This window comes from Notamacropus eugenii, chromosome 1 (assembly GCF_028372415.1).
Source record: "Notamacropus eugenii isolate mMacEug1 chromosome 1, mMacEug1.pri_v2, whole genome shotgun sequence".
In the NCBI taxonomy this organism is placed as follows: domain Eukaryota; kingdom Metazoa; phylum Chordata; class Mammalia; order Diprotodontia; family Macropodidae; genus Notamacropus; species Notamacropus eugenii.
In genome coordinates this window covers 203536400-203563849 of record NC_092872.1, presented here as the reverse complement: position 1 = coordinate 203563849, position 27450 = coordinate 203536400, and the positions used below count along the sequence as shown (strand labels likewise).

General features: G+C 37.1%; 1 long non-coding RNA gene across 2 annotated transcripts; it reads right to left on the bottom strand.

The window, feature by feature from the left end:
* Nucleotides 1–244: 244 nt before the first annotated feature.
* On the bottom strand, nt 245–26389 carry LOC140514428 (uncharacterized). 2 transcript variants are annotated; one of them, XR_011970606.1, is made up of 5 exons: nt 26266–26389; nt 25726–25895; nt 4489–4655; nt 3440–3541; nt 245–322 (listed from the first exon to the last, which is right to left on the bottom strand). It is a non-coding gene; the product is annotated as an uncharacterized lncRNA (long non-coding RNA). The 2 variants fall into 2 exon arrangements; XR_011970605.1 differs by having other exon boundaries at nt 245–325; nt 26266–26388.
* Nucleotides 26390–27450: the final 1061 nt, after the last annotated feature.

The window sequence follows — 27450 nt, the reverse complement described above, 5'->3', positions numbered from 1 at the left end:
TTACTAAATTTCCAAATATAAGAGACATCATTTGGCGTGTTATAGTCATCTCATAATACTAATAACAAATACTTGCAAAAAGAGTATCAGGGAAATAATTATCATTCATGCACCAATATTGGTAGAAAAATTGTACAATGAACTTGGTAAGACCCTCTGGATTAAATCAATATATACTCTCCTATTCAGGGGTTTCTTTTTAAAAAAAAAAATGAAAATGTCAATATTGACTTGTAGCTAGGCATCAATTTTTTTGTATTTATTTATTTTCAACATTCTTCTCTTTTTAAATTTTGAGTTCCAGATTCTCTTCCTCTCCAGCCTACTAAAAAGGCAAACAATATGATATCAATTATACATATGAAATCATGCAAAACATATTTTAATATTAGCCATATCACAAAATATAGTAAAAACTAAAACCAAAGGTAAAAAAAGCAAGAAAATATACTTCGATTTGCTCTCAGAATTCATCCTCTCTCTGGAGATAGATAGCATGTGTTTCATTATATGTCCTTTTGTCTTGGATCATTGTCTTGGTGAGAGTAACCAAGTCTTTCACAGTTGATCTTCATTATAACATTGCTGTTCCTGTGCATGGTGATCTCTCAGTCTTTCTCACCTCACTAGGTCTTGCTATTTTTTTCTGAAACCATCCCTTTTGTGATTTCTTATAGCACAATTGTACTCCATCACAATCACCTACCACAGCTTGTTCAGCCATTCTCCAGTTGATGAGCATCCCCTCAATTCCCAATTCTTTGTCACCATAAAAAAGCTATTATAAATATTTTTATGCATATAGTTCTTTTTCTTTGATCTCTTTGGGATACAGACCCAGTATTAGTATTCTGGATCAAAGGATATCCACAATTTTAAAGCCCTTTGATCGTAGTTCTAGATTGTTCTCCAGAATGGTTGGGCCAATTCACTACTCTTGAACCATATTCATAAATACACCTATTTTTCCCCATCCCCTCCAGCATTTGTCATTTCTGATAGGTGTGAGGTGGTACCTCAGAGTTGTTTTAATTTGCCTTTCTCTAATCAATACTGATTTAGAGTATTTTTCATGACAATAGATAGCTTTGATTTCTTCTTCTGAAAATTGCCTATTCGTATCCCTTGACCATTTATCATTTGGGGGGAATGGTTCTTATTTTCATAAATTTGACTTAGTTCCTTACACATTTGAGAAATGAGGCCTTTATCAGAGAAACTTGCTGTATTTTTTTTATATTATTTCATTGTGTATAGTAACTTTTATCAAAATATGGTTTCCTTGATTATCTCTTTCAATTAGATCTAATTTTACTTCTGCTTTGTCTGAGATCATTGTTGCTACCCCTGTCTTCTTCACTTCACCTAAAGTAAGATAAACTCTAATTTAGCCTTTCATTTCAACTCTATGTATGTGTCTTTCTGTCTCAAGTACTTCTCTTATATGCAACATATTGTTCAATTCTGATTTCTAATCCATTCTGGTATCCACTTCAATTCTACATTTGTTCATCCCATTCTCATACAGTTATGATCATTAACTCTATTTCCTTCCATCCCATTTCTCTCTGTTCACCTTTCTCTTTTATCTTCTCCCTCAAAAGTTTCTCTAATTCCAGCCACAGCCTACCCCCAATCCACCCATCCCCTTATCATTCCTTTTTGTAGCTCTTATTTCCTTCCCTTTCTATATCTCTATTGGGTAAGATAGATTTCTATAGATTTCTACGTCCAGTTGATTTCCAATCAGAAATGCTTAGAATTCTTCTGTTTCATTACCATCCACCCATGTGTCAATCAGTGAGCATTTGTTAAATATCTTCCATGTCTCAGGTACTGGAGCCAGGGAAACAAGCCAAAAGAAGGTCATTTAAGACTAAAGATACTCAGATAGATAATCCCTACTTTCAAGGATCTGACACTCTATCAAAATCATTCAAAATTTCTTGAAAGATATAAGAACAGAAATAATCCTTTCAATAAGCTTCTGGTTGTAAATATCAAGTATGGCATAAAACAGAAAGATGTACACTCACTAACAGTGTTTTCTGTGGCAATGGTGGAGATCCAGTGCAGAATCCAAATTGGAGGTTTCCCTATGCTTGACTAAGTCCTTTAGATGATGCTTTTTGTAAATGACATTGTACTTGTTGCATCAAACCCTAGAACACAGCACAGTCTTTTGAAAGAGATTTATAAATAATCAAAAGAATTTGGCTTGACCATCGACACAGGAAAGGCCAAGTGGATAAGAATGTTGATTGCCTAGATTTTGACAAGCCCTTGGAAGGAAAACCTATAGTGCTTGTTTTTCAGGATGTATATTTAGGATGAATAATTCAGATCAACAATGTGGCATCATGTTGAACAAGTGAAATAAAGTAGGTTGGGATGACTTCAGGAAATTTCAATGCTCCTTCAATGACCTTAAGGTTTCAATGGAAATAAAGGCCCACTTTTTAATTGGTGTTGCTGTATGCCAGGAAAATAAGGAATGCAACAAAGAGTTAAAGAGACACATAAAATGGAGCAATGTATGGGGCATTTAAGCTGAATGCAAAGAAAGATTAATGAATGAGGAGCTTCTAAAAATAGAAGTAAAATGTTTCATCAAGGAAATGTTGACATTTGAAGAAGAGATGATGGTCTGGTCACATTACAAGGGTATGAGATGGCAAGTAGATAGTAAAATTGCTCCACTGAAATCTTCACAATGTAGGAGAATATGGAAGGTCTCCAAGATAGTGAGTGGACCCCTTGGGGAGGACATGGACAAGAGCCATACAAGATGGGAAGATGACTTGCATCCTTGGAAAGAACTCCCAAATGAATGATGCTACATATCTATCCGAGAAAAAATGAAGTTCAGATCCAGTTGATGTGTTGGTTGGTTTTGCTGAACTACATTTTTTTCTCTGTTTTTTTTTCCTTTGGTACTAAAGATGACCTCTTAGGAAGGGAAAATGGGATATAATCTTACATCTCCACAAATAAGAAAAAGGAAAAGAAGTGAGTTTTTTCAACCCTTTTGTCAGAACTTTTTGGTCATTATAATTATGCAGTGTCAGCTTTGGGGTCTTTTGTTCTCTCCATTCACATCATTGTAGTCATTGTGTATTTTGGTTTCCTGGCAGTGCATGCCTTTTGAAGGAAGTACGTCTGTCATGCCTGGTGATAATCTGTTGCTGTTTGGTATTATATTACTTGCGAAGTGTGGCTCCCAAAAAGAAGGGAAAAAATCAAGTTAGGAATAGGTATGCTTGACAAGTACAGCAACTAATATGTCTTGTGGGCTCTAAGCTCCCTTCTAAGGATCGAAGGCTCGAGTGTTATTGATAATAATTGACTCCATCTCGTGGGAATTTTGTTTCTGATGAAAGAGATATAAGGTCAAAGGAACTTTTAAACATTGAAAAGATTTCACTAGTTGTGTGCTTACCGTTTAGTGGAATATGTTAATGGGTAAATTCAAGCTGATTAACTTCCTCTTAAACAAATGTGAAGGGTGCATCTAAGTGGTGAAGTGGATAGAGTGCTGGGCCTGGAATAAGGAAAATTAATCTTTGTGAGTTCAAATCTGGCCTCAGACACTTACTACCTTTGTGACCCTGGGCAAGTCACTTAACCCTGTTTGTTTCATCTTGCTTATCTGGAAAATGAGCTAGAAAAGAAAATAGCAAACCACTTCAGTATCTATGATGAACTCCCCAAATGGGTTCACAAAGAGTAGGACACGGCTGAAATGACTGAATAATAAATAAAACAAATGTGATGCAGTACAAAGAGCTCTGGGCTTAGAGTCAGGGAACCCTAGGATTCAGTCCTGGCTCCTTCATTTCCTAGCTATGGGACCCTGGGCAAATGATGTAATCCTTCAGAGCCTCAGTCTCCACAACTATAAAATGGAGGACAGCGACGACTCATGGGGTTGCTGAGAGGATCAGATAAAGCACCATGTTTAAAGTATTGCGTAAACTTAAGTATAAATATGTGTAAATATTGTGTAAAAATAAACAAAGTATGACGTAAACAAATGAAATGTATTAAAGCCTCTATTGTTTTCTAAACCAATTCATATAATTCTCTTAGTAAATATTTTTGGAAATTGCTTGGACTTTCTGCTAAAACAAAGTATATTTTTCATGATTGCTCGATGAACAATAGTAATTAGATCAAGATCCCTAATAAAAATTTTGGGTAGTGGGAGAGAGTACAGAAAGAAAATAACTGGAATTTCACAATTCTCCCTCCAAGGGAGAGTGCGATGTCCCCCTCAATCCTTCTAATGATTCAGAGGTGCTAGATAATTTTTAATAATTGTGCCTAGCTACTTTAGTACTAGTTGGCTCCTGTAATTCAGGGGAGAGAAAGAGAATTTGTGTGGACTTCCAAGTTTCTAGGGCAGTACTGATTAGCGTAGGTTCACTGTCCTAGTACAAGGGGGAGTACATCAAAGAGATGAGAGAACATCTAACTATTAGAAGTTACCATGAGCCAATTCAGTCACCCAGTGGGAACACATCAGTTCTCCAGGAAAGTTTCCATTCCTCAGACACTGGAAAACAAGCAAAGCTGAGCTTCTCTGGATCTTGAAGTGGGAGATTCAGATCTTCTTTCGTAGAATATATCACCACCAGCTTCCATCTGCTTTAAGGCTGCAGTAGGAGGCATGAACAGTGTATTTAGGCACTGAACCCCAGATTACTACCTGCAATATTCTAACAATATTTTGAACAGGTTGTAATTAGTACCAATCAAAGAGAAAACTCCAAATGCAAGCCAGATCTTAGCATTTAAGGGTTATGGTGTCAGCCTTCTTGCTGATGCCCATCATGTAATTCACCAAGGAACTTCAAGCTCACTTTGATACAACCCAAACATGAATAGGATTTTTCACTCAGTCTGTTCACAGAAGCCTAAACCCATCATAGACTAGAAAAATTCATGTCTCAAGTGACATTCATAGAATGACTAGAATGCAATAATCTCTTGGGAGTGACTTTGTAGCATAGCCCAGCTATGTCTATGTGAATTCTTTACTTTTGCTGATTCACAGGATCCTATGAGACCAGAAAGAAAGCACACAAGAAATAAATAAGATTCTGTGGAGTATCTCCCTTTATAATATCTACATTTGTTTCCCAATGTCATTCAGATATTTGAAAGCTGCCATTGAACCAAGTTTCCATTTGTTTCCCAAGAGTACCTGTCTGCACATGTGCATCTAGCCCCTGTGACATGAGAGACAAAGTTTTCTCCACTGATTGTTTCTGAATCCATTTACCTTCCAAATTAAAAATAATTAAATAAACATTTATCACACCCTTAGTTTATAGTAGAAATTATATATGTTTCTCAGGAGGATATGAATTAAAAATGAGAAGTGGTCTCTGGGACTAAAAATTTAGACTGAAGTTGGGGAAAAGACATACACAAATTACTATAATACAAAATGGAATGTGATAATTAGCTAAGCAGAAAACATAAATTGTTGTGAGTGTTCTGGTGATGGAGAGATAATTTCCAGTAGGTAGATTAAAGTTTCATGAAGAAAGTGATTTTTTGTGTTGGGTTTTAAAAGATAGATATTATTATAACATAGGGGGTAGAGAAGGTCTTTCCAGGTATAGGAAAGAATGTTAGCAAAGTTAGGAAGACAGAAAGGCATGAGGTATGTTTGGGAGATGATAAGAAGTTTAGCTTGGCTAGAGTGCAGGTCACACTAAGGGTGTACTGTGAATGAAGGCTAGGAAGTTATGTTGGGATTAGATCATGGAAGGCCTTGAATACCAAGTGCAAGAGTTGAAATCCTCAGTCTTTAAGTCTAAGACCATGAGAACATAGAAATGATTTAAGAAAATTAGACGATTACATGTTACAACAACTGACAAGTATTAATTAATTGATTAGAGGTCATCTTCAAGATCATCTATAGGTGAAATAATTCCTTTTCCTCCAAACACATTCATATGACTAAAAAAAACCCAGGTCAACTATTCAGAGGTAGCATTCATTGCATAATAGAAAGAGTACTGTATCAGTAATTATGAGAGAGATATGAATTGGAATCCAGAAATTTTCCTACTTAATACCTTTATCTTCAGTTTAATTTTCTGCACCTTATTTGTATTTTGAATGCTTTTGGTAGTCTGGTGAACCCTGCAGACTCCTCAGAATAAAATGCATAAAATAAAATAAAATACATAGGATTAGAGAGGTGTATTTATCTTCACAACAATACTGGAAAGTAGATTTTACAGGTGAGGAAACTTATTTGCCCATGTCACAGAACCATTAAGTGTCTGAGGCCAGATATGAATTCATGTCTTTTTGACTCCAAATCCAACACTCTATCTGCTGCACCACCTAAGTTAAGTTATCAAAATCAATTAAAAACAAAACCAAATAATCAAATTTCCTCACCCCTGGTTAAGAACCTTTGATTAAGAGGCTTGGTAAGCAAGATCCCTTTCAACCCTAAAATCCTATGAAAAATACTTTGCTCTTTCTTGGAAAATTTTAGCCCCTTTCTCTATAAAACTTCCTTCTCTCTCCACCTTGAGATGTTTTATCTTCTTCCCCTGTTCTATTTGGAACTTTTACACCTAAGAAGTTAAGTTCTTTACTCAAATATGGGAGATGGGGATAGAAATTATTGTAGAAGTAGCTCTCCCCAAACAGCGATAAGAATGAACAAAAACACACTGTAAAGATGCTTATCAAGCATGGAACAATAGATTCTTTTTATAGGATAAAATAGAGCTATTTTGCAAGAGGTTGATATTTTTAAAAAATGAAGATTTCCTGTTATTTGGCAATTTAGAAAGAAAACCTTAGATTCTTATTCCCTCTTGGTGCCAAAGGTCTATTTATTTGAGTTGGGAAAGTGTGTCAGGTTAACTTATTGGGATAGAATTTGGGGCTTTTCTGGCAAAGGCTATGGCATGGCAATTGACTGAGAAAAGGAACAGCAAGTTGTAACACATCGTTGTAATATAATACTATTATTCCAGGGAAAATTGTGAAAATGAATTCTAAGACACATGGGAAAATTTACATGAACATTTAGCAAGAATTAAGTAAAAAGAAGCAGGAAATCAGTATACACAATCTCCATAATGAAGGAAATAGAAATTGCAATAAAATGAAGCTAAATGGTGTTTGATTATAATAATCAAATTTGGGCCCAGAGAGAAGCTAAGGAAATGTACCTCTCTCCCTTCCTCACAGATCTAGGGGACTACGGATGCAGAATAATGAATAAACTGTCAATCTTAGGCTGAAGGCATTTTCTTCCTGTCTTTTAAAATCTTTGTCACAGTAGATTGCTTACTGAGTAGAGAAGAAACATATTTGGAAAAAGAATAAACTATACAAACAAAAGATAGTAATAAAAATAAGATTAAATTTTTATAATTATGTGTCTGGATTTTCTGCTAGATCAGTTAACACTGCTCTAAGAAAACAATTGGTGGTGGAGGAGAGACAAGAAACAACCCTGTCCTTTGCCCTAATCTTTAATTAGTGATGATGGGATGCTAGGTATAGATGACATCCTTCTAAAATTTGAAGATGATATGAAGTTGGAAAGGCTAAGTAATACCTTGGATAAGAGAGAGCATCCAAAAGATTTTGGTCCTAAATGATGCAGTAGATAAGACAGTTTTTTTTAATCAGTTGTGAGACATGGGAGACCCTGGCACAGGACCATTCAGTATGGCACATTCATATCAAAGGAAGTTCTGTATGAGCAAAGCAGAATTATGCACAAATTTAGAGACATCTCCACTCCAAATATTCACATGGAGTATTTGTTCCCAACTTGTGGTAGAGATGTCTTAGCTCATAATGGTCTGATCAGCTGTAGACAGACACACTCTACCTTGATCCCATCATAGTGATATCATTTTGGTCCTTTTCAAGAATGGACAACAACCAACCAAATATGATAAAAATGAACCTTAATAGGACTAAATATAAAGTCTTACACTGGGGTTCAAGGAATCTCCTGCTCAAGTAAAGGATGAGGACATGGGTAGACCACAGCTTTACTTGTTAAAATAGTCTAGAAGTTTCAGCAGACTTCATCCTTAGTATGAATCAGCAGTGTGATGGGTCAGCCAAAAAGCTAATATGAACTTGAACAGTCCTGAGAACACAGTGCTGCTGTACCCTTGTCATCTGCAGCATTTTGTTCAGTTCTGGGAGCCACATTTTAGGAAGGATGCTGACAAGTTAGAGAGGAAGCACCATGGTAGTGGACACAGTGCTAACCTGGGAGTCAAATATGAGTTCAAATCTCACCACTGACATAAACTGACTGTGGGACCCTGGACAAATTATTTCATCTTTTGAGGTTTCAGGCAATTTTCTAAGACTAAGTTGAAAAGCATTTGCAGATCTGCAAATACAGATTGTATTAATATTGTATTGTACAGCTTGTGTCTTCACTGGAGAGCTCTTTACACTAATGAAATCTTACTTCTGGTCCCCTCCAAAAATTTGACCAGTTAAAACGTTTCCAGAGGATAGTATACAAGATAGTGAAGGGATATGATATCACCTCTCTGTCAGGCAGTAAATTCTTCCTCATCAGTTCTCTGGAACAGAGGTTTTTAATCCTATTATACTACTGACCTTTTGGCAGTCTACTGGAAGGGGTGGTGTTAGAAAACTGTAAGTAGATATGTGTGCGTGTGTGTGTGTGTGTGTGTGTGTGTGTGTGTATGTGTGTATGTGTGAAATGTGATATATGTGATCATTTGAGGAAGGAAAGCAGACTAACTACTTATATGATCAGCAGAGGCCCCTTCTCAGAATAATGTTTTTAAATAGCATACATAAGATTGCAAAGAAACTAATTATACTGAAATGTAATTATTAAGCTTTTTTTTTAAAGCAAGTTCATGGATATCAGGTTAAGAACCTCTGCTATGAAATCATGGTGGGTCAGAGTTCTGACAGGACCCTCTCACACAAGTCTTGGGGTTCAATAAGAAGCCATCATACCCCAGTGACTTCCTCCTTTGCTACCCTCCCTCCAAATGCACATTCATGCTAAGATCTTTCCCTAAACAAGGCAATATCCCATTCATTCTGACTACAAAATCCTAAGATGTCATTCTGGGTGGCATGGTACAATGGGAGGAAAGGAGTGGAAGAAGCATCTATTCCACCTCTTCACTTCTTTCTACTTTCTTGGCCACCACCCTCATCCAGGCCCTTGCCATCTCTCAACTGGACTTTCATTCTCATGGAATGTACTCCACCCTCACACACAGCTTTTAGAAATCTCTGGCTTCTCTCAAGGTGCAGCTCATTTACCTGCCAGAAGCCAAGTAGTTAGTCTACTCTCCCTCCCCAGATAATCATATATATCACATATCACACACACATACATGTATCTACCTCCATTTTGTTACCACCACCCCTCCAACAGACTGTACGTCTTTGAGGGCAGTACTATTTTTCATTCTGTTTCTCTGGTGCCTAGCTTTGCATAACATTTTTCTTCATTTAGATTGGAAGAGACTTGGGTTCCTGTCCTATCTTTGTACTCTCTTGATGGTTCTTTGATCAAATGACCTGGCTTTGCTGTGCCTCAAATGCCCTCTGTCTAAAAAAAATTATGTGTTGGGGGGAGGGGGACTATGAGGGGGCAAGGTGGATTAGATGATTTCTAAGGCCCCTTTCAACTTTCTAAGCATTCTGTTTCTAATTCTATTAAGACCATAACCCAACCCCAATGCTCATCAATGAAGTCCAACAAATGTTTTTTGTAGGCTTGTATCTAGACTGCACCTCCATTCATGGACACTTTTCTAAAAAATCACTATTAGTGAGAATCAAGTGTTGAGTGAAATGATAAGAGCTAGCTGTGTTGTACAGTGGAATACTGGTTTTGGGTTCAAAACTCCCCTCTGACGCTACCTTGTGTGACTTTGGTCACTTGACCTCTGTAGTCCTCAGTATCCTCATCTGGACAATGAAAGAATTGAACCAGATCATTTCTGAGGTCCTTTCTAGGTCTATGTGATCCTAAAATCTCTGGCCTTACCCTGAAATATAGCTGGAACATAATGGGCATTTCATAGAAGTAGCTAGGTGGCATCATAGGTGAGAGGAGATATGGATTTGGAGTAAGGAGGAAGTGAGTTTGAAATCTACCTAAGACACCATCTAGCTATCTGTCCCTAGACAAACTACTTCACCTCGGTTTCCTCATCTATAAAATGGGAATAATAGCTGTACCTATCTCACAGGCTTGTTGTGAGGATCACATGAAATAACATGTCAAACACTGTTTTCATTTGGATAAAGATCCAAATTGCACATTTAAGCTGCTGCCTTAAGCCTGGTGCCTGGGGTGATGTTAAACTCTTGCCACTGAATACTTTCCTGTAGGAGGCTGCCTCTTCAGGCAGGTTGGTTTTAAATCTCTTAATCAGAAAGATTGAATCTTTCAAACACCACAATGTTTCTGTGGGTTAGAATCTGACCCTCAGGGAGTTCTGAGATTATTATTATTTTTTTTTAATTTTATGACCTTGGGCAAATGGCTGAGGACACCTCAGCTTCCTTCTCTGTGAAATCCCTAAATTTTCTCTTTGCAGAATGGTGACAAAGATATGTCCTGAAGGTGTAAGGCCTTATGTCATTATCATTTGGGTTCACAGGTGCCTCTCCCTATGGGTGTGCCACACACCTCAGCAGCAGGTTGCTTCACATAGGATGGCTGTGACAATTGTCTGGCTGTAGAGACAGTATGGGAAAGAGGGCCATTTGCCATTTGTGCCCTGGTTTTGCTGTTCTGTTAGCTGGCAGCCTTGCTTACAATGTGGATGCCCAAAGGGACTTCTGCAAGACTACTCTGTGCCCAAATAAGCTGCTATTCTTGTTTTGAACTATTTTTCATTGTCACTGAACAGGTAGGGAGAGGGACTAGGGTGACAGCTTCATTAGTATGGGGATCTTCTCACTAAGGAATTCCATTTACAACTGCATTGTCAATAAAAATTATTTTCAATTTTTCCATAGTAATAAATTCTTCTGATGAAAATCATACTTCACTGAGATTTTTCTCTTCTTTAAAAAAAAAAACTAACATTTACGTAGTGTTTTTAAGGTTTGCAGAGTATTTTCCATATGCTATTTCCTATAATCTTCAGTCAATAAGCATTTATTAAGTGACTCTGTGTGCCAACAACCTGTGAGTCAGGTATCTCCATTGTAAACGTGAGGAAGCTGAGGCAGAGAAAAGTGATTTGCCTAGGATCACACAACCAGTAAGTCTTGAGCCAAGCTTTGAATTCATCCCTTCCTGACTCCAAGTCCAGTGCTCTATCCACTAGTCTTTTAACCTCTAATTTAGCATCCTTTTGGTCTCACTCTTAGCTCTCCTTTCTTTTTCAAAACTTAGATCAAATACCACCTTCTACATGAAATTCTCCTCATCCCCTGAATTGCTAATGCTGTTCCCTCAGAATGCCTTGTATTCACACACACATATATAGGTGTATGTATTTATGTATGTATAATATATCCATATGCATGTGTATATATGTATATGTGTATATATGAGATGATCTATCTGTTTAATGTATCTATATCTATCATCTATCTATATCTCTGTATCTATTTAGATGAATAACTAACCTCTCCTACAGAATGTAAGATGTAGAGATAGATGGATGGATGGATGGATGGATGGATGGATGGATGGGTAGATAGATAGATAATAGATAGATAGATAGTAGATAGATAGATGGATGGATAGATGGATGGATGGATGGATGGATGGATAGGTAGATAGCGAGAGAGATAGAGATAGAGATAGAGATAGAGAGAGAGAGAGAGAGAGAGAGAGAGAGAGAGAGAGAGAGAGAGAGAGAGATCACTTCTCCTATAGAATGTAAGATCCTTAAGGGAAGGGGATTATTTCATTTGCTCCCACACTGAGGTCATGAGATGGTAGCCATGCTCTCCATGCTGTTTCTTCACACTTGGGCCTGATTCATCCTGCACAGGCTGCAGTCCTGGGGTTTACTTAGCACTAAAGTCTATGTTGCTCCTCTCCTGTCTGTTGTGCTGAAGCATTTCCTTATCTTCTTTATTTTTTAATTTTATTTTTAAAAATTTGTTTTCAGTTTTGTACAATCACTTCCATAAGTCTTAGATATCCTCCCCTTCCCTCCCCAAGATGGCTTGCAGTCTTATATGGGCTCCATGCATACATTCTTATTAAACACATTTTCACATTAGTCATATTGAATGGAAGAATTAAAATGAATGGGAGAAATCAGGAGAAAAACCCAAACAAAACAAAACACAGGAGAAAATAGTCTGCTTCATTCTGCTTTCTAATTCCATAGCTCTTTCTCTGAATGTGGATGGCATTTTGCCTCAAGAGTCCTTTGGGAGTGTTTTAGGTCCTTGCATTACCATTAGGGGCTAAGTTCCTTATTTTCTTTATCATTTTTGTTTTGTTTCTCTGGGTAACTTTCTCATGGGATCTATATCTCTTACATTTAAAACAATGAAGTTTTATCAAACTATCACATTTTTTGGTTTTGTTTTTAAACTTTTCTTCAGTGTGAAGCCAATTCTCATATTTATCCATTTTTTAAAACCAGGATTATGGGGTTGGAGCCAAGATGGTGGAGTAGAAAGACACATATACTCTAGCACTTACCCCACAGCCCACAAAATACCTATAAAAAATGACTCTCAACAAGTTCTAGAGCAGAAGAAGCCACAGAACAACAGAGTGAAAGAAGTTTCCAACCAAAGGTAACCTGGAAGGCTGACAGGAAAGATCTATCTCACAGGACACTGAATGGAGTGGAGCCCAGTCTTGGCCACACAGAACTAGGAGGAACAGGACCTGAACAGACCTCTGGGGAAGAATTCCCAGTAGGGAGAGTCCCAGATCCCTCAACCCACAAGTGACAAAGAAAGCTCCAAAGGTCAGTGTGGGAGGGTTTTTCCAGCTAGGCAAGAGGGGAGTGGGGTCCCCCCAGGACTGGCCCCAGGCGACAGCAGAGGTGGTGGCAGGAGCAGCAGCAGTGGGCAACCAGGCACAGAAGCAGCCTGGGTCCATTGTCTAGGCAGCTCAGCTTAAAACTCCTGGGGAAATTGAGCAGCTGATTTGAATCTCAGCCTTGAGCATGGTACTGGGGGAAGGAGGAGCACTAAGACCCTCTTCTTAACAAAGGATTCAAAGTCAAGTAATTGACTGAGAAAATACCCAAAAAAGGGGAAAAAAAGACCATAGAAGGTTACTTTCTTGGTTAACAAGTGTCTCCTTCTATCCTTTCAGATGAGGAAGAAGAAGGCATACTATCAGAGGAAGTCAAGGCTTCTGCCTCCAAAACCTCCAAAATGAATATGAAATGGGTTCAAGCCATAGAAGAGCTTGAAAAGTGAGTCAGCAGCTTGCTAAAGGAGAACCAAAAAAATGCTGAGGAAAATAACACCTTTAAAAATAGGCTAACTCAATTGAAAAAAGAGGTTCAAAAAGCCAATGAGGAGAAAGAGACTTCAAAAAGCAGAATTAGCCAAATGGAAAAGAAAGTTCAAAAACTCACTGAACAAAATAGTTCTTTAAAAGAGAGACTGGAGCTCAGGGAAGCTAATGACTACAAAATAAACCACGAAGTTAAAAAACAAAACCAAAAGACTGAAAAAATAGAAGATAATGTGAAATATCTCACTGGAAAAACAACTGACCTGGAAAATAGATCCAGGAGAGACAATTTAAAAATTATGGGACTACCTGAAAGCCATGATCAAAAAAAGAGCCTAGACAGTATCTTTCATGAAATTATCAAGGAAAACTGCCCTGACATTCTAGAACCAGAGGACAAGATAAATATTGAAAGAATCCACCAATCATCTCCTGAAAGAGACCTGAAAAGAGAAACTCCTAGGAATATCATGGCCAAATTTCAGAGTTACTAGGTCAAGGAGAAAATTTTGCAAGCAGCTAGAAAGAAACAATTCGAATGTTGTGGAAATACAATCAGAATAACACAGGATCTAGCAGCTTCTATGTTAATGGATCGAAGGACTTGGAATAATTGGATATTCCAGAAGTCAAAGGAACTGGGATTAAAACCAAGAATCACCTACCCAGCAAAACTGAGTATAATGCTTCAAGGGAATAACTGGTCATTCAAAGATATAGATGACTTTCAAACATTCTTGATGAAAAGACCATAACTGAATAGAAAATTTGACTTACAAACACAGGAATCAAGAGAAGCATGAAAAGGTAAACAGGAAATAGAAATCATAAAGGACTTTCTAAAGCTGAACTGTTTACATTCCTACAAGGAAAGATAGTATTTGTAACTCTTGAGACTTTTCTCAGTATTTGGGTAGGTGGAGGGATTACATACACACACACACACACACACACACACACACACATAGACAGAGAGCACAGGTTGAGTTGAAACAGAAGAGATGATATCCATAAAAAAAAAACAAAATTAAATTAAGGGGTGAAAGAGGAAAATACTGGGAGGAAAAAGGGAGAAATGGAATGGGGCAGGCTATCACTCATAAGAAAAATCTTGTTCAATGGAGGAAAAAAGGGAGGAGGTGAGAGGGGAAAAGGGAAGCTTACTCTCTTCACCTATGGCTTAAGGAGGGAATAACATGCTCACTAAATTTGGTATGAAAATCTACCTTACACTACAGGAAAGTAGGGGAGAAGGGAGCAAGTGGGTGAGGGGGATGATAGAAGGGAGGGCAAGTGGGAGAAGGGAGTAACTAGAAGTGAACACTTTTGAGAAGTGATAACGTCAAAGGAGAGAATGGAAAAAAGGGGGGAGACAGGGTAGGATGGAAGGAAATATAGTCAGTCTTACACAACATGGCTATTATGGAAGTCTTTTGCAAAACTACACATATATAGCCTGTATTGAATTGCTTGCCTTCTCAAGGGGGTTGGATAAGGAGGGAGGGAGAGAGAGAAGTTGAAATTCAAAGTATTAGAAATGAATGTTGAGAATTATTATTGCATATAACTGGGAAATAAGAGATACAGGTAATGGGGTGTAGAAATTTATCTTGCCCTACAAGAAAAGAGAGGAGATGGAGATAAAGGAAGGGTAGGGTGCTATAAAAGAGAATATATTGAGAGAAGGGGTAATCAGAATGCAAGATATTATGTGGTGGGGGAGGGGAGAGATGGGAAGAAAAATTGGAACTCAAAATTTTGTAGAAATGAATGTTGAAATCTAAAAATAAATAAATAAATAAATATAATTTTAAAAAAAACAAATAAGCAAGCAAAAAAAAAAAAATAACCGGGATTATCCTATAGGCCTAGACCCTGCTAAACAGGTCCACTTTTCCTACTACTTCTGGGAATTTGATCTTTTAATTATATGGTGGTCAGAAATATTTATGGGTCTTAAGAATTAAATGGGTGAATTCTTTTGACAACATAATGGAGTCTGATTTGACAGAATCAGAAAGAAAGACTCCTGTAGGCATTTTTGGGGGGAGTACAAATGGCTTTCCCTCACTCTGTCTCATACATTCCCTTCATCTATGTGAAATTGGGTGAGGTTTTCCTTGTCATTTTAGTTTTGACATTTGTGGATCATCCAGACTCCTGTCACTGGCTACTTGGAGGTTTCAGACCAGGAAGAAGAATCCTGAGCTCATCACATTCAGAGCCAAAAGGGAACTGAGAGGTCCTTCTTTTTACAGGTCAGGAAACAAAGGTGGAATTACTTGGCCAAGAATATAGGTAACTTAGAGATAGAATTATCATGCGGGGATTTTTCAATCCTGTTCCTTCTAATTGCCTTGTAGACACACACACACATACACATACACACACATACACACACACACACACATACAAAGTTGTATTTATATATATAAAATACATGCATATACGTGTGTATATATGCTTGAATAAGCATTTATTAAGCACATACTATTGTGCCAGGCATTGTACTAGGTGGTGAAGATATGAAGAGAAAAGGAAAACCAGGTTCTCCCTCAAAGCATTCAATGTCTATCAAACAAGATGGGGAGAGGGGTGAGTAGGAAAGAAATATTAATAAAGTACAATTTTCTTTAAAATTTAATGGTGAAAAATACAGATTTGAACAACATCAGAAGTTCTTAAGCTGAGGTCAGTGAACTCCAAAATATCTTTGGCTAACTATATTTCAATATAATTGGTTTCCTTTGTAATCCTATGTATTTTATTTTATGAATTTAAAAGCATTATTCTGAGAAAAGGTCCATAGGCTTCACTAGACTACCAAAGAGACCTATGAAACAAACAAACAAACAAATAAACAAAAAAAATTAAGAGTGCCTGAACTAGGCTGACTTCTGATGAAGTATTATCTATATTTGATCTAATTAGGGCACATATTTAGAACCTTCCATGGATCTGTGATATAATGAATATGAGCATACTATCTTACAAAACAGAATCCAACCTGTCCATGCCTTCCTACCCTGTTGGACTCTAGTCCAGGCCAACCTGGAAATCCTCTACAGGGAGTACCTCCTATGTACCTTCCTTTTCCGTACTCTACTGTATGGAAAAACAATGGAAAATACATGACTCTTAGCTCTTGCCAACAAGTCTAGCTTCTTTTTTTCCCAGTCTTTTGTGCTTCTGTTGACCTCCTTCACTCTGTGTCACATTTGCAGTGCCTCCAGCTAGAATTTCAGAAAAGTGCCTGCCCCCTCTTGTTCACTATAAAATAAATGGGTAGTTGCTTTGTTGTACCTTCTTCGTGTTTTCTTTTTTTTGAAGAAGACCAATGACATCATGAGTGATGACTTGTGTGTGAGTTGGATCTAAGTGACACAGAATTATGGAAAGATATTAACCTTGCTCTTCTGAAGTCATGAAAGTCCAGTGGAAGACAAAAGTCAAGATGACTGGTGATGACCTGGGATTTTTGATCACAGGGGCTATGACTAACATAGATGAGAGAACACAATTGATCCCAAATCTCTAGTAAAGGAAACTTTTTATCAGACCTAGGAAAGTGAGGAAGTCTGGTTTGTGTGTCATTTCCTCCTAATATAGAAGAACAAACAATAGGTTTGGAGTTACAAGACTTAGGTTTGCCACTTACCACTCTGGGTGACCTTTAAGAAGTTATCTAACCCCTCTGAGATTCAGTGTCTTGATGTATAAAGTGAGGGGGTTGGGCTCTTTCTCTTCCAATTCTAAAGCCTATGAGCCTCTGATTACTCTCCCTAGCCTAGTACATTGTTTAGAGGCACATAATAACTACCTCACAAATATAGACATTAAATGGTTATATTCAAACCCAGTTTTCTTTGGTCCATTGGGTTTTACTTTGTCTTATAATATCAAAAATGATTTTCCATTTTCTTGAAGATTTTCTACTGAATTAAAGGAGAAATTAGATCTTCACTTATTACGATTACCCCAGTGCTTTGTTGAGTGTAGTCTTAGAAAAAAAGTAAAAGGTCTGATGGTTCATATTTTACTACAATCTTAAGAGGAAAGAAGAAAAATTGTAGAGTTGAAATCCTCTCATTTTAGGAGAGGCAGAGAAGCATGACAACAGACAAGAAACAGAAGAATTTTTAGAGCTATGAGAGTCTTCCTAAGTTGACTGACTTGTCATATATATCATATCTTCTTTATTCCTTAACAAATTCCTCATTTTCTATCTAGTAATTCTCCTGATTGCCAGTACACTCCATGAATATTCTTGGCTTTGTTTTTTTGCATCCCCAGCCCAAAAATGGCTTGCCTCCTCCCCCCCAAGTCAAATTCTAAGTTTCTCCCCAAGGGCAGCTGAAGACTCATATCTTATGCCCTTATTCTTGATTTCCTGTACTACTTAGATGGTTTTTTTTCTCCGGTTATCTCACATTTATTTATCTTATCTTCCCAACTACTATGTAAGCTCCCCAAACACAAGTCCTTACATCTTTTTGTAGCATTCCTTTCTTTGTTCATAATGGAGCATTGGCCACATTTAAAATAAGTATTAGACACCTAATATTTCAATAAACTCAACTGACATCCATCTTACCAGTGGGCACAGAAATACTACTTCCAGTATCCATTATTATTCATTGAAGTTAGGGTTGGTCCATCCCAGTGTGTCCTTTGGTTTTTTGCATTAGTGGCCATCTTCCTTGGTTCCTTTTCAGGCACTTTCTATGCATAACGGTTTGGATTGTTGCTACTGTTTTTAATTGATTGTTCATATCCTTGTTGCTCAGATGAAGCCAAAGAGAATGTGTGTATGTCAGTGACTTCTCAAATTCAATTCAAACGTTAGAGTTAAGCTCTGTTTTTCCCCCTAAGCACTAAGAGGATCTTAGAAAATATATAGTTTTAAATTTGCAAAAATAAAGACATGAGTGATCTTAATACCATAGCTGAATTCATTAACATTCAAGAAAGAATTATTGAATAATTTGTAGAAATTGTGACAGTTTAGAAAACAGCAGCCATGAATCCTTTTTTTTAGCACGTTATACCCCAAACATTCCTTTTCATCAGTTTATCCTTATTTTTAAAATGTCTCAAATTTTTTTCAATTATATATGCATTGAAGAGAATTAAAAGAGAGTTACTCCACCTTTCTGGTTTTTAGGATCCTTATCTGTGAAATGGAAGAAGGGTGGTTGGTCTGGACAATAATTCACATTTAGTCAGGGTGTCCCAAAAGTCGTAAGTGTCAACTTAAAACTTCCCTAAGACTTTTGGGACCCATTGTCTACAGAGTATGTTAAAGTTTATGAAACATTTCACAATAAGTCTATGAGGCACGTAAGTATCCTTGTTTTAAAGATGAGGAAACAGGCTCTGAAGTAGTTTAAGTGACTGGCTCATGGTGGCCTACCTAGGAATTGTCTGAGGTGGGATAAGAGTCCAGGACCCTGAAAACTTCACAGCTAGAACACTGTCTAATATGTCATGGTGTCTAGATGACCATAAGATCCTTTCTGGTTCTGACATCCTGTGATGATCTCATTGTTCTATGTAGTCCTTAGCAGCTCTGCCCTTGAGACCAACATGAAATTCAAAGGTTGCCAAGAGGAGATTATATTTAGAGCCAGAAGGGGCTTTAGAGCTCATCTCCAGACCTCTCATTTTATAGATGAGGAGACTCCGTACCAGGAATATCAAGTGAGTTGCCTGAGGTCACACACATTGAAAGGAAAAGAAGCAGAAGTTAAACTCCAGTCATCTGATTCCAAATCTAGCGACCTTCCCACTGTGCCATATGTTTCAGCTGATGCTGGTTTCCATTTGAAGAATTTAAGATACATTCTTCACATGGAAAGGTATTACCCTGACAGCAGTGCACTGTCAGATTCCAGCTTTGGACAGAAGGCATCTTCCAGCATCTTTCAGTTAAAGGATAATCTAAATCTTGACTTCTAAACTAATGTTGTCCAGATGGAGGCTCAGCAGTCTTTCCTCACCAGTCACATTCTGGACACCTTGTCTGCTCACAATAAAATGAAAATTAAAGGGAACATGAAGATGGATGGTCTTATACTAATGGGAAAAAGAGGTCTGAGAATCGTGCTTAAGAAAAAAATGTGCATAAGAAAAAAAATAATGATAATGACTTGTTCTTTAAGAATGCTAATTTAGCTTTGGGTGGGTGGGGTGGACTGTCTCAAAGACTTTCCTAGAATTGGAGTAAGGAATATTGATGCTTCCTAAAGTGCAAGTGTGATGATGTCATATCACCTACCCTTTCCCCCCCACCCCAACCCAACTCAACGTACTCTGCTACCTTCTTATTTTCTTATTCCACTGACCTCTAGGATCAAATAATTGGCTTCAGCTAATTTACCAAACCCAAAATAAATCTAACTTATTGTATTTTTAAAGTTTGCCACATGATTTCATCTACTTTTCCACATCCATAACAACACCAGATTCTGTCAAATTAAGTCTGGAAACTTTCAGAAAAACTAACACTAAATCCCTGAGGAGTAAACAAGCATTTCTTCAAGTGGAATTTCACAGACTGATAACCTAACATACACTGACAACCTTTCATTCTGACATAGTCTCAGAGAGTACATCAAACAGGGAGCTCCTCCAGGATGCTACCCCTGCCCACAAACACAGACCTTTGGCATTCTACCTCTCCTGCTGAAATAATGGAGGTGCAATGGAGATACAGCTGATGAGAGTCCTGTCTACCTGGAGAGGCAGACCTGAGACACAGGAGCCAACCCTACCACCTGCCACCCTGCTTAGACTGACTTGCTCCCCTATAGGAAACTTTAATTAAGCACCACACAGATCACCTGGAGATACTCCTCTTTCTTGGGATGTGTACAATCCAGTAGTGTGACTACTGGGCAAAAGAATATAGTTTAGTTACTTTTCTTGAATACTTTCATATTGTTTTCAGATACTTGCAGATTTAATGCTAGAAGAGATTTTATAGGTCATCAAATCTAATCCCCTCATTTTACAAGTGAAAAACTAAGATGTAGAGGCTAAATGACTTGTCCAAGATCACACAGCTCCCAAGGGTCAGAACTTTGATTCAAAAGCTCTGATTTTGATTGCAAATCCAATGCTCTTTCCAGAGTATGATCCAAGGAATTTTGTTTGCTCTTAAGAGATTGTAACGTTTCCTTTGATTTAGAGTGTGGCAACCCATCCCGACCTCTGATCTCCATAGTTAGTTGCTTTTACCCACATCTATAAACATCACTGACCAAGAACCACCACTATGAAGATAAGAAAATGTTTGACAGAGTAGGATTTTAAACTCTCAAGTAACTGAGAATATCTGCAACTATTTGAACAAAGTAGGATAGCAGTGAATCATTAATGGAAGTGATCATTATATCTGGTATCAAGAAATGTGTAAGTTAAATAAAACTATTATCATATACCTCTTGAAGAAATGAGATGCTATTGTCACATATAGCTAACAAAGAATAACATTCTAGACATAAGTGCATTAGAAAAGAAAGAAGTCAAGGACTATCATTGAGATCTGTGCATCTCTCTCTCTTCATAAATGTGTGTTAAAGATGATGAATTTATTTTTTTTTCTGATACAAGGAGATTGACAACAACCACAGCTTTGGTATTCATGGCATTCTTGGTGTTCTTGTGTTAAAATACAGTCTGATGACATTTTTCACTAAGCTAGTTTTGACACTAGGCTAGACTAGTGCTGATACTAAGTCCTGTGCCTCCCTTTTATATTCCATAGGAAACTTCTCAAAATGGTTTGAGCAGGATGTCTTGCTCTTGATGGGAGTAAAGAGGACCATCCTATGCTCTCTACAAAAAGACATTCACATTAGATTTGAGATGACTTGATATTTGTTCAATATCTTCATTTCCACCTTAAAGAAAACTCACAGCTTACATTTTTATGCAACATAATGATTAATAACTTTAAGACTTTCCTTCCCCACAACATTCCATGATTCAATAGCACCATTTACTGGGTTTGTACCTTATGTTACAACTGCGCATCACTTTCCTGGATGGAAAAAGAATGAAAAAAAATTTTTTATGAGCTAATTTTCTGTTTAGAGCTATCTCAATGAATTACTTTTATGTTGGATAACCTTCCCATTAGATAGCCCTCATGATCCATCCCTACAGTATCTAAAGAATTTCAGAAAGGCCCCAAAGAAATTCGATTTGTGATAAAATCATAGAAGGACATAAATGAAAGTTGATCTATATGGGTATGAATTAATCACATCTTTGTCATTGGAGGAAATACCCGCATGGCTGAAAATACAGCTCAACTGGAGTTTTTCAATATTGGGGCTGTCTCTACACCATACCATTATCCCCTATGGTCTCCAAAAAGTTGCTGCTCACTTATCTATCCATGATTTTCTTGCTACCCCAAAGTGATTTGGATTCAAGAAAGGAAATGGACAAAAGAGAACTATATAACTTAAGATTGGAAAGCTAGTTGAATTTAGCAAAGAATTCTTTCAATTATTTGGGGTTTTTATTTAATATTACTAAATTAATTAAATTGGCAGAAAGTCTTATATCCTTGAGCCAATAATTTAAAAATGTCCCTTATGACATGATATAAGCAAATCTTCTTCTAGATGCTGAGAAAAGCAAAATTTAGATAAGACATGAGCCTTGTTGTAAAAGCTTAGTCACATAGGAGAAAGCTGGGATCATCCATTGTCCTTCGGTCTTTGTATCCGCCTAGAATAATGTTTCCTTTATTGTAGACATGAAATAAACGTTTAACGGATTAAGCAGCAATGCAGATTGCTATAGTTCTTCATATTAAAAAAATAACTTCATTTGATGCTATCTGCTTCTTGACAGAGAACTGATGGACTCATAGTACAGATGGAAACATTTTTTTTCTCTTTCTTTTTTTGCTGTTTTAGAGGGGGAACATGGCTAAGGTGGAAATTTGTTTTCATGATTTCATATTTTTCATGGACTCTGCATTCCTTGCCTTCTCCATGGGCAAAGGAGTAGATAGAAGGAAGGAAAAAATTTAGAACTGAAAATAAAATAAATTGATTAAAAAAAAAAGTACATCTGAGAATTGTCCCCACTTCCCACAAAAATGCTATCAGATTATTGTTATCAAGAGGAATTGGAAAATCAAATAATGGGAAATGGTAGTCAAAAATCTTAAATTAAATAAAAAAAACCAACTTGTCCTTGGGTTTCATAAAGAAAAAGTTAGCATCCAAAGCAAGGAACTGTTAGCTCAATGTACTCTGCCCTGGATAATTGTGCTTTCTTTGAAGCATCGTATTTTAGGAAGGATATTAATAAACTAAAGAACACATAGAGGAGATTGATGAATATGGTAAAGGATATCAGGTGCCCTATTAGGATTAAATGAAGGATCTGGAGATGTTTAGACTGGAGAGAAGATTTAGAGAGGGTTGTGATAGCCATGTCCAAAGATCTGAAGAGCTCTTCTATGGAAGAGGGAATTTACTCATTCTGCTAGGCCCCAGAGAGCAAAGGGGGAAGTTCTCAAGAGACAGATGTAGGCTTGATTTAAGGGGAAAGTACCTAATATTCAACATTTTAAAGAGTTGAATGGGCAGCCTCCTCAGGAGGCAGTGGGCTTCTCCTCAATGGAGATTTTAGAGCAAAGGCCTAGTAATTACTTGTCAGAAATGTTAGAGAAGTTCCTTTTCAGGTATAGGTTGGATTAGATGGTCTCTCAAGTGCTTTCTTGCTCTGAAAAAATTCTGAGAGAATGATAGGGGCAGGATGGGTGAATTCATTCGTAAAAGGAACTCCTACATAAGGAAGATCTCTCTACCATCACAAGTTAGTACCTTCTCTATAACTTACTGGTTGTAGCAAAGCACTTGAGAGGTTAACTAACTCACCCAGGGATCACATAGTCCATACGGTGGAGAAACAAAAATTAATTTCAGGACTTCCTGGCTTTAAGGCCAGTTCTTTATCTGCCTCACCTCTCTGCCTCACGTCTCAACTCTGTTCACTACAATGTCTTACCTTTCAAAAGGGCTAAGTTTGCAAAAAAGGAAAATGACCAAAAAAGGAGGAGAAGGAGAAGGACCAAACAAAAGGTATTAATGGCAATGAGTTGAAGCTTTAGTTTCTCATTTTCCTCTGTTTGGATAAAAAACTAAATTAAGAAAACAGTTAATACAGAGTTTTAAGAGCAAGTCAGTTTAGCAAAACAAACTTTTTTTATGAAAGAGATAATTACTCATTAAAATAAAATCCTTATTTAACAAAAGGATGTCAATTCATGTTCATATGGTACTTTTTAAAAAATTTGAATTCCTTTTTTAAATTTTTTATTTATTTTTAACATAGAATAAAACAAACATTTCCATAACAGAATCAAATTTTTAAAATTGTGTATGAAACTGCAAATCATTATGAACAACTTTCTATTCCTTTGAAATATATAATAAATTTAATCACATAAATTTCCCCCTCCTCTCTACTCCAAAACAGCTACTATTAGATACAAAAGAGCTTGTAGTCACTAAGTACATTCACAATAATTATTTCTTTTGATCTTTATAGTAAACCTTATGATGTTGGTAAAGAAATGTCAGTGTGACCATTTTATAGAAAAGGTTACTGAGTACCAGAGAGTTAATTGATTTGTCCCAGCCCTGACTGAAAACACTGAGCAACATTATAATTGGTCTAGGGACTCAAGCTAGTGACTCAAAATCAGATCTTCACCCCAAGCCTAACCTTTAGCTTACACAATTCTTTTGCTCCTCTATTATATTGTGCTCCATTGTATTATACTGTCTTAAGGTAATGAAAAGTCAACCAGTAACTGTTAAATTCATGGCCAAAGACAAAGAAAGACTCCTCTGAACTTGGAAAAGACTGCTAATTTAAAGTCTAGGTAGGCTAGAAGTTAGAAAGGGAACAGGGAGTAAGGGGGAAAAAAGCTATTGGAAGGATATGCTGAAGTATTCAGAGCATATATGCCTTGGGCTAAATATTACTTTTACATTTATTGCCAGAACCAGAATTACCAGAATACATCTCTCCAACTTTTGCTTAGAAAATAACAACCTATAAATAAAAGGCCAAAAAAAGGCAATTTTGAAAAATATCTTAATGTTGAAAGGCAGCTGTGTCTTAGTAGATTGTGAGCTGGCCTCAAGAGTCAAGAAAGCCTGAGTTCACTGCCTCTGATACTAGTGTGTCTATGGCCCTGGGAAGGTCATTTAATCTCTCAATGCCTTAGGCTCCCTAAGAATCTAAATTTCCAGACAGATGATACTGGTCGCATCCATGAAATCATAGATTTGATTTAAAAAATCTTAGCATTTTCAGGAGGGAATATCAGTTTTATAAATGGAAATGTGTTTCCTTCTATTTCCCTCTCCCATGATTCTGGCTCAACTTAGTCCTCTATGGACTAGATCTCTCCAAAACAAGCCATTTGATTGAAAAACGCTTGTATTTTGCCTTCCATTCAATGCTTAGAAATGATGAGATGCAAGAAAAATGACCTTGAATCTCAATTAAGCATCTTGCTGGTGAATGCTTACCTTTGGAAAATAATACAAAATAGCAATTTATGTCAATAAGCAAAAGCAGGAGGAAATTGTAAAAATGCATTTTTTTTGATCCATAAAATAATCACAGTCCCAGAATGGCACACCTTCCCAAGAAGGAGCAAAAGTAGAGGTTAGAATAGGGCCAACCAGTGCCATGTGTTTCACCTGTAAATGACTTAAGTCAAAAAAAGACTTGACCAGGAAGCCCATGAGAAGGTGCAGATCCTGTGACTAAGTCACAGTAAAGGCACTGTGACATCATCCCCATGGAAATGAGATCTCTTCTGGTCATCACTGAAATGGATTCATATATTTGTGGAGTTTGCATTTTATGCTTGCATGTTTTATTCTTTCCTTCTCTTATAATCTGCTTTATGCTGTCATCATGAATCTCTGGATAGGTTTTAAAAATCAAATCCAACAGTAATACTGTGGATCTCTAATTACAGTTATGCACTCAGTTTTAAAAAATTTTATAAATTCTCTTATTTTTATCACTTCATAATTTACTCCTCCCCCAAAACCATAATAAAAGCCATTTTTGTAAAAGCCCTACTTTGTAAAGGGAGGAAGGCAGGGAGGGAGGGAAAGAGGGAGGGAGAGAGAGAAAGAGAGAAAGAGAAAGAGAATGAGTTCATCAGAGCTAATCAATACACTGGTTAAGTTTGACAATGTATATACCATTCCATATCTGTAGTCTACCATCTACTGCTCTGCTGAAAGGAAGGTGTCCTCTGCAGTCATGACTGACCATTGATTGGAGTTCTGAAGTCTTTCAATGATGTTTTTCTCCACTTCATTGAAGTCATTTTGTAAATTTCAGAGTGTTCACATCCATTACTTTGTTTTCTCTTTCAAAGAAGGAGATAAATACAGTTGGTGTTAGAGATAAGGAAGGTGAGACTCAGAGAAAGTAGCTTACAAAGTTCTACAAGGTACTACTAAGTTTTGGTGTGAGGTCTGAAAAACAGATCAACTGATTCTAAGAGTGTGACAAATTTACTGATTATCAGGCCTGGAAACGATTATAGAAATCATCTAATCCAGGTATTTTTAAACTTTTTTGGTGTGTTATGGATTCCTTTGACAATCTGGTTAAGCCTAGACATGTCTTCTTAGAATCAGGCTTTTAAGTAATTGAAGGAAATTTCAACATGAGGTTTCTGAAAATAAATATTTTTCCTATGCAATTTCATGCCCCATTGCCCCAAAATTACTCACGGACTCCTTGGGAGTCTGTAGACCAGAGGTTAAGAATCACGATTTAACCCAATTTTGTATTTTAAAGAATATAAAACTGAGGTTCAGAGAAGTTAAGTCATCTGTCTAAACTCACACAGGCAGTAAATAGCAGATGTGTGACTGGAATCCTGGTCTTCTAAATGTAAATTCAGCACTCATTATGACATCATGTTACCTAGAAAAGAAGGCATGGAAATGAATGACATTGAGAAGGAAGTCAGCTAGACAGATTACTGGTATTTTTTCCATCATGGAAAACTGTGTATTTTTTGAGAGGCTGAATGACTGACAGCTTCATATTTCTTTTCCTCTCTGGTGTCTGCCCTTTTGGGAATTTAGCAAAATGTCCATTGGAAGCTCTGGGACAAGTTACAAAAGAAGACTCCTTCCATTTATACATGCCATTGTAAAAACACAACAAGGGTTTAGCAGCAAAAATCTTAGTTTCATCCCCAAATGGAACTTTTCTATTATATCTAAATTACTGTGGCAATCCCCACATTCAAAAACAATCACATGGCTCTTCACCCTCACCCCTGACCCCTCTGCAAATAACAAGAAATAGATGGGACTTCAAGAACACTTCAGATTTTCTCATGTTTCAAGCATTTATTCCAAAAAAACCCAATAATGTTGACTCCATTTGAATGAGGTTCTCATTTTATTTAAGAGTATAATTAGTAAAATGTTTAGATCTTTATTACTCATTCTCTTTTTCTTTTCCCTACTTTTTTATCCTGTCTCTTGAATTATTTTAAACAAAAAAATCTATTAAATGCCCATAATGCTCAAGGAACTGGGGAGGGGAAGGAGACTCCAGGGAGGGAGACCCACCAGTAGACTGTTACAATCATCCAGACCTGAGATCATGAGGACCTGCACTAAGCAGATAGCAGAGAGGAGAAAAAGGGGAATAGAGAAGATCTTCTGTGAAGGTGTAAATACATGACAAGCCTTGGCAATAGACTGAATATTGTGGGTGAGAGAAAATGAGTCAAGGACTACAGTGAGGTTGTGAGCCTGGGCAAGTGGAAGAATAGGAGTACCCTTCATAATAGGAAAGTTCAGAACGGAGGAGGCTTTGGTGAGAAAGGTAACATATTTGATGTGTCTATGGGAGATCCAATTCTAGATGCCCTAAAGGCAACTGGAAATGTAAGACTG